The following is an 8,622-nucleotide window of genomic DNA, read 5'->3' as shown; positions in this document are numbered from 1 at the left end:
CTCTGAGTTCAGAATCAGAAGATACAATGGTCAGAGGATCTGTGCTTTCCCTCTGACTCTGATCAACCGGCTTCACAAGTTCCAATATGAAGTATTCCCCTGATCAGAAGTCTCCTAGGTTAAAAGGTCAAGTCGCTATCCAAGTACAAAAGCAAGTGTACCTTCCTGACGACCTACCTAACGTTCTCAGCCACAGCAGAAGCTGGATTTTCCAGAACTGCCCTCCAACGGTATCATTTCCCATGCAACGCTCAACCCTAATCCTTGGAGTATATATAGAGGCTGAAGATTGAAAGAAGCGGCTAGAAGAAAAAAAAAACACATATACGCGCAAGACATATTCAAAATATTCTAAGCTTTCTTTCATCTGAAATTCATTGTGTTTACTATTAGCTTTTTAGAAGCAAATCTCTTGTAAACAATTCTTTGATAAACAGTTTGTTTAGTTCCTTTAGGAGATCAAGGTTGATCGGATCCTAGAGAAGACTAAGAGAGTGAATCTTAGTGTGAGCTAAGTCAGTGTAATTGTTAGTCACTTGTAGGTTTCAAGTGCAGTTGTAACTCTTACCTGACTAGTGGATTGCCTTCATTCTAAGAAGGAAGAAATCACCTTAACGGGTGGACTGGAGTAGCTTGAGTGATTTATCAAGTGAACCAGGATAAAATCCTTGTGTGCTTTTCTATCTCTTATCTTTAGCACTTAAGTTCTCGAAAGATTTGTCAAAATCTTTAAGGTGGAAGTTTTGTTCTGAAAACGTTATTCAAACCCCCCCCTTTCTACCGTTTTTCATACCTTCAATTATGACAAACTTCAAGTCCTACACACTTATGACAAGAATTAATAGACTTAAAACCTAAACCTTCAAGACGTTCCTGAAACTTCTTATGTGTCTCTGTCCAACTATTCTGCAGTCAACTCACAGGATCTGAGTTTCACTTCACCAGAGAAGACTGCCACCTCAAGGCAAAGACCTGAAACGATCTCTGAAGCTGAGCACATGGATGAATCAGATCACTCGGGCATAGAGAAGGATCATGAGATTGATTCTATTCCCTCAGAGCAACCAAGACCTGATAGCTCACATGCTTCAAGCTCCAATGCTGCCAGAACTTCTCAGCCTGTTCTGACCTTGGCAACCTCCTTCCAACCTCAGAATCTTACTCAACTCATTCAGGAGTTTTCTGAAGAGGCCACCAGAAGACTGAAATGGTTATATCAGGTGACTGATAATCAGTTTGATGCCTCTCTTGTTGATGGTCTATGGTGTGCCTTTGAAAGATGGTCAGAAGGCAAAGTTCATGAACTTCAGAAGCAGCTTAGCAGGGAGAAACGACTAAGAGTTCATGATGCTTCTGAGAGGGCCTATGAGCAGAGGCAGAGAGTCCTGCACAGAGTCTGTGCACCTATGAGAAGAGCTATGGCTGAAAGACAATATGTTGTCTCTGAATGAACCTCAGAAGATGCTGAGATGATCCCAGCAGAGGTTGCTGAAGATAGTTCTGAAGGCCTAGTAATTCTGGAAGATGAAGATGGTAATGAAGTTGAGAAGCAAGGGCCAATTCAAGTTGATATTGCAATGTCCTCAGAGGCTGAATTTGCTACTCATACTGAAGCTCCAGAAGTTCCTACCTCTGCTCCAGCTCCAGAAGTTGAAATTCTTGCTGCCCGGATTGACAGAATTCAGGATGATCAGCAAAGGTTATTTCAGATGGTTGAGCAACAAGGCCGTGTTCAGAATGAGCAAAGCAGGCAAATCCAGGAGTCCTCAAGCAAAATGGAAGCAATCATGAAGTATCTGATGGAAAACCTTCCCTCCACTTCCAAGCCTTGAATTCCTCACTTCCATCATGCATGCATTTATTTGTTATGACTGAATTTATTTTATGTTGACTGTGTTAAATTATTCCTCTATGATTCAATGCATAGTCTTCTTCGTAACTCACATGCCTTTATGATTTGATAAGTTTTATGCATGTTTTTCTGTTACTTTTTCTCCTTATAATCTCCGCAATCCTTCTTCTCCATCACAACGCAATTCACTTCTCTATCATTCAGTTGAAGACTTTGGTATTTGACCAAGTCTTTCCATGGAGCGTTAATCTTTCTTCTTCTCCGATTTCTCAAGCTCTTGAGAAAATTGAGAGTCTTCTGAAATGTTGGCTCACATCTCATCAGACTCACTGTCTTCAGAACCTTCAAGAAGTTCTGAATGACCTCCTTCGTCTGACCACTCGCCGGGAGGACATTGAAGCTCAGCTCCAGGGCATATGTCTGCTTCTGGAATATGAAGAAGATCACCATGAAGCGGATCCAGACGCTGTCCAAGAGAATGCAGCTCTAAAGGAAGAACTGGCTACCCAGTTAGCCTCAATTGATCAGGACATTCGTCCCCTACACCTTCAACTTCTTTCCATGAAGAATTCTCGAGCTTTCCTATATATCTAGGATTAGTCTTCTTCATTCCTTTCAATCCTCTGTACTTTTTCCCCGTTCAGTAATAAGAACATCTCTTCTTTGCATCACCTTCTTGTTATTGTTATTGTTGGTTTTGTTTTTCACCCTTTTTGATTATGACAAAAAGGGGGAGTACATAAAAATGGTTTTGATAAAATTTTTTCTTATATTATATTTAAAACTAGTGGAGGAGAATAAGTATAATTACTTATAGCACATAGATATTGTCAAGTGTCTCAAATAAGGAATACATTTTGTTCATATTCTGAACTAATTTGCTTCTGACGCCTTATTCCGATTATATCTGGACAAGACTCTATGTTATTATGTGATATACGCTAAGTTCTGAACCATCACTTCTGATGAGTATACATCTCTTCAAGCGTAAATTCTGATCACATAACCAGACTCCGAATCTAGACTCTTCACCAATTCATCAAGTCATAGATTCAAGGGGAGTCAGGGGGAGACCCTAGATCAGAATCAGATGTTATCCTAGATTCAGAAAGAGCAATACAAACCGTTACACAAGGATAAGTTTAATCTCTGATCTTTTCTCTCTTGTGTATTCAGTTTATTGTGTAAAAATTGTTCATCAAAATACTTGTTTTGTCATCATCAAAAAGGGGGAGATTGTAAGATCAAGGTTTGATCAGTGGTTGCATCTCTATGTTTTGATGATTACAATTAAGGTTTGTGATGATGAACAATTATGGTACCCTAACGTTTGTCTGTTTAAGATGTGATAAACAGGTTCTGAATCTGACCCAAGCCTATTCGTTCAGAAGAAGAAGAACCAAGGGTTACTAAAAAGAGAGCTCTTTAACCTACCATGTTCGTTCTGAACAGTGGCAAATACTTCAGAAGCTCTGAAGATGGAAGCTCTCAAGAAGTTCTGAAGAACTCAAGTCAGAAGTTCTGAAGACCAGATGTTCCAGTGGAACGGTCCAGAAGCAGAGGACTTAAGTTCTGAAGACCGGCAAGAAGTTGGTTCTGAAGACCCAAGCTATTCTAGCTCTGACGTTCAGAAGTTCTGAGGAACTTGTTCAGAAGCAGAAGTTGCAAGGTCAGAAGAATCCAAGCTTCAATCTGACGAGGATCAGAAGCTTCACCAAAGTTCATCTGAAGCCTTCAGATCTCAAGTCAACTGGTGAAAGGACAGGTCGCTATCATAGTACAACATCGTACAAGTCATAGTCTGTCCACCACCTACCTCGTGCAGCCTTGCAGTCTGATTTTACAAGATTGCCACTCCAACGGATAAAACCCTAGCAACGGCTACATCACAAGTCTTGGAGTATATTGTAACACCCCGATTTCGGTGGCGTCACTTTAGTAACCAAAAGAAACTTTAGGCGGAAAAACATGGATTATTTTTTTTTTGATAATATAAACAAGACTAAAATCAATAAACGCAAATGCGAGAGATAGCAGAACTAATACACAATATATATTACAGCCCCCGCTGTAAGTAGTAAACCACGTCACGAGTAAAACTCCAGTGACGGGAAGTAAGAAAAGGTAACGCCCGTAGGCAAAAGTACAAACCAAAAGAAAGGTCAAGTGTCAGCAACACAAGCCCTCAAAAATAAGAATAAGTTAGAGCTAGGACACTAACACCCAACCTTAGTAGACTCTAAACACCCATACCCTATACTTCCATCATCGACCCTCATCTGGTCATGAATTCAGTCCGGGTCCACGTCGAAGGCTCAGTAGTAGTCATTTCGCTCCGGGTCTTCCCCGTACGACGAAGCATCACGAAACAATCCGTCAACGGCATCTGACAAAAAGGGCATACATAGCCCCCCAAACACAGGTAGCACGTGCAAGGGTCAACTTACGGAATATAGTATAAAGAATACAAGACAACAAGTAAAGTATAAGGGGTATATATATATATGTTGTATATATACGTATGAGTTCTGCACTGTCTACCCTAAGGTTTAAACATAGCATGTTATCAAATCTCTAATACAATTCAATCATCAAAGCACATAACGATGTTTATCAACATCAAAACACATAACGATGTTTATCAACATCAAATCATCAGAATCTCAACGAATATAGTTAGAGTGCATGATATGTCAATGCAACGTCAATTTCAACGGTTCCGGAAGAAGTAGGCTGGGCACGATCGAGTCGGTCCTAACACTGGCATTGTGTCGACCATAACCCTCGGGTGTCACTTACAACCTTGACATAGCCGGATCAGTCCTAACCCTGCGGGTCGACTTTTCCCTCCGCCATGCCCGACAATCAACAGGTCGATCCTAACCTCACGGTCGATCATATCCCCCGTCGATGTCCGAATTACCCGAAGGTATAAACAGTACCCGAAGGCATAAACTGTACCCGAAGGCATAAACTGTACCCGAAGGCATAAAGATATACTGTACCCGAAGGTATATAGATATACTGTACCCGAAGGTATATACTGTACCCGAAGGCATATACTGTACCCGAAGGCATATACTGTACCCGAAGGTATATAGATATACTGTACCCGAAGGTATATACTGTACCCGAAGGCATATACTGTACCCGAAGGCATATACTGTACCCGAAGGTATATAGATATACTGTACCCGAAGGTATATAGATATACTGTACCCGAAGGTATATACTGTACCCGAAGGCATATACTGTACCCGAAGGCATATACTGTACCCGAAGGCATATACTGTATCTCCTGATGATCTCCAAATCATCCGACTCATCTCCATCCGATGGTCAAAACTGCTCAACGAGCAAGAGTATCAACATACTCGGAAAATATCAATTTTCCGGACTTATCCCCCGGATAGCCCAACAACACATAGCTGCTCCAACAGCACAAGAGTATCAACATACTCAAAACTTATCAAACTCCATCAACACTTGGATCCGACGACACTTCTCGTTTTCCAAAACTAAGATTTGCATCCGAAGCTTCCTCTCGAGTTTATTATCCTTATGTGAAGATTTAGAGGTTGTTTAATGTCTTATGAGTTTTCTTTACAAAATAGTATCCTTTTAGTCTTATCGCAAATCCTATCAGTTCTCGGGATCTTCTAATCCCCAAATGACACCAGAGAATGTCTCGATCCATAAAACACCATAACAAGTCCCGAATCTCATTCGTCCTATCAAACTTTCCCCAAAACTCTCAAAATAAAATCGGCATGACCTGCCCGCTATTCTCACTATTCAGAAACTCAGATTTCATTGCTAAAGCATAAATAACTCAGCACCATCAATCAACATGTCATATATCAACATAATAAGCAATAACCACATAGCACTTAGCATATAAGGCATGCACCACACATCCTAGATTACCCACATAGCACATAGCATGTAAGTCAATCTCCAAAAACATTCAGTAGATGAATCATCTACATTGTCAGCCGAAGCCTCAGAAAACTTTTCCCAGTCAATCACAAACAAGTGCATAAACAATAAATCAAGTCGAATTCGTCGACACCTAAAGCATTAGCTAGTAAGGTAAGTTGCCCTTACCTTAGCCAATTTCTTTCCTAAACTGCAACTTCAATCCAATCACATCTTTGTTTTCCACGTCGGCTCGCTTCCTTTTATTCTTTAGCTTCGCCGCAAGGCGCTTTCGTCCTTCGTACCCTTCACAAGTTCATATACTAAACCTTAGCCTCTAAGGTCACATCTAAAGTTCCAAAACAAGTTTAGCTAATCATTCTAACTCACTTAGGTTAATGCATATGCTTTATGTTTCAAGGACTAAAGTCCAAAGAGAAGATATTTGCAAGTTAAAGAACGGTCCTTCAAAAGCCCATAAGGAAAACAACCCCTCAATTTTTAAGTAATTCAACCCTAGTCCCTTGACAAACACATAATCACGCAAAGGTCCTCATCTAAGAGTAAGTTCTTTTTCAACCCTCAATCTTTAATAAATTTATCAAACAAACCCCAAGACTTTTAAAACTCAAGTTTAACCCAAAACTCTTCAACCTCTTGTGTCTTAAGTCCAAAGTTTTCCCACAATAAACTTTTAGTCCTCAAACTTAACTTAGGATTTTCATTAAAGAAAAAAAACAAGTTCAGAAGTAATTTTCCAAACCCAAAGCACGTACCATAGTCTCGGCCACACCTACATAACCATGTACAAATTTTCCTTTTTCGCCAAATCTATTTCAAAGCTATTTTTAGCACTTAAAACAACTAATTAAGGCTTAAAACAAAATCCTTAAAACCCCAAAACCACTTAACTCAAAGAAAACAAATTTTTAGAAAACTTAATACATTAACATGAAACTCTACTCAACCACAACAACCTTTGTAAAGAGATTAGTAAAACATACTACGTTAGAAATATATATTTTCTTCAGCCAATTAGCAGTAGAAAGAGTTTCAAATATATTTTATATTAAAGTAGACTCTTGGGGCTTTCTAAAAAGTGGTCATATACCTAAAACGGATAAAAGATGAGAGAGTTATGCAATTTTCAAGTTGGAGAACCGAAACAGGAAATTGTCCCCTGCAGGTTCTGTTAGTGACGGAAAAACAGAGCTTTGTGACGGAAAAACTGATGTTTGTGACGGAATTCATAACAGAACGTGGTTTTGAAATTTCCAACATGTTCTCAGCACCATATCACTATCTCAAACACCAGATAAATTTTGAAATCAAATATACAGACATACTAATCAAGAAATTAAGGCTTTTACCAAGGAAAATGAGAAGATGATGGTGAAGGAGCTTAAATCCTTATTTCATGAAATGATCAAATCTTGTTCTAAGAATTTTGAAGCATGTAAATGAAGTTTATCAATCAGAGATAGGAAGGAAAAAGGTTTTACCACATGAGGAAGTAAAGTGGCATGGTGATGGTGTCTCCTTGTCATGATATGGATGATGAAGCTTGAACAATACCATATGATGAATGGGGCTGTACGTGTTCCTTGTGGTGCTGGCCTCCTCGTGGTGGCCTCTTGGCTGGACACAACAGCCATGGTGAGGAGGAGGGGCGGTGGTGATGGTGAGGTGCTGCCATGGAGAGGAAGAAAACGTGAAGGTGGTGGCTCATGTGGTGCGTGTGGGTGCTGCTCCTTTTGAGGCCATAGAGAGGAGAAGGAGAAGAATGGACGGTGGTGGTTTGTCTTTGATTGAAGGAGAAAGAAGAACATGATATATGGTGATGAAGTTGGCATGGAAGAAATGAAGAAAAAGGAATGGGTGTGTCGAGTATGACAGTGGATGGGGGATAAGGATGGTGAGATATATATATATATATATATAGATATATATATATATATATATATATATATAGAAATAGAGAAGAAGAAGAATAAGAAAGAAAGATAATTATGAAGAGAAAGAAGGAAAAGTCAGAATTGAGCAAGACAGTCGACGAGAATGAGAGAAAGAGAGGGACCGTGGTGTGCGTGTGTTTATGGGTGCTGCCAGAAAAGAAAAGAATCAGAGAGGATAGGGATGTTTAGATATTTAAGAAAGATATTTGTAAACTGGTATAAATTGATTTATACACTTAAGAATTTAGCTCACAAAGTTAAGAGAAAAATATCTAATGGATATATAACTATACTAAAAATTATGAGGAACTTTATGAAATAGTAAAATATAAATTATGATCACTTTGAGCAAATTAAAATGATCCATTAACCAAGAAATGAGTAGATATATATCAAAGATCGGATAAGGTTGAATAGATATTTATCAGAGATAGGATAAGAATGAGTAGATATTTTGTAAACTGGTACAGTTTTGTTTAGATATCGGAGGATTTAACTCAGAGTTAAGATAAAAATATAAGAGTGATTCCGATTTTTCCGGCTTCATTCTCCGTGAATTCTAAGATAGGTTTTGGCGACATAAATCCAAAACTCAAAAGAGGTTTCCTGGTATTTTAGGTGACTAACGCAAAGTCGGGGTAAAACTATTTTACCCGATAAGTTACTTTTTGCAGTGGATGTCGGAAGAGAAAACTTCCTTCTGAAGAAAGATTGAAATCATCAAGAGAAATGGGTGTACGCGTGTAGAATCTTCATCTGAAGTTCCGAATAGAAAAAGTCTTCATCGTCGGTTGATTCTAGGGTTCTTGAACTATCAGGGTTTTAGTTTCGGCAAACTTCTGATGATTGGAATCGGACGTTCGTAGATCCTAGAGTTTCGCATCGAAACGATATGGA

General features: G+C 39.2%; 1 long non-coding RNA gene across 2 annotated transcripts; it reads right to left on the bottom strand.

Moving 5' to 3' along the window:
* Positions 1–3,883: 3,883 nt before the first annotated feature.
* Positions 3,884–7,695, bottom strand: LOC130737813 (uncharacterized). Of its 2 annotated transcripts, XR_009018963.1 has the most exons (3): positions 7,273–7,695; positions 5,960–6,076; positions 3,884–4,238 (listed from the first exon to the last, which is right to left on the bottom strand). It is a non-coding gene; the product is annotated as an uncharacterized LOC130737813 (long non-coding RNA). The 2 variants fall into 2 exon arrangements; XR_009018962.1 differs by lacking the exon at positions 5,960–6,076.
* Positions 7,696–8,622: the final 927 nt, after the last annotated feature.

This window comes from Lotus japonicus, chromosome 2 (assembly GCF_012489685.1).
Source record: "Lotus japonicus ecotype B-129 chromosome 2, LjGifu_v1.2".
Classification (NCBI taxonomy): Eukaryota; Viridiplantae; Streptophyta; class Magnoliopsida; order Fabales; family Fabaceae; genus Lotus; species Lotus japonicus.
The sequence above is the reverse complement of the archived record's forward strand: the minus strand, read 5'-3'. Positions and strand labels throughout refer to the sequence as shown.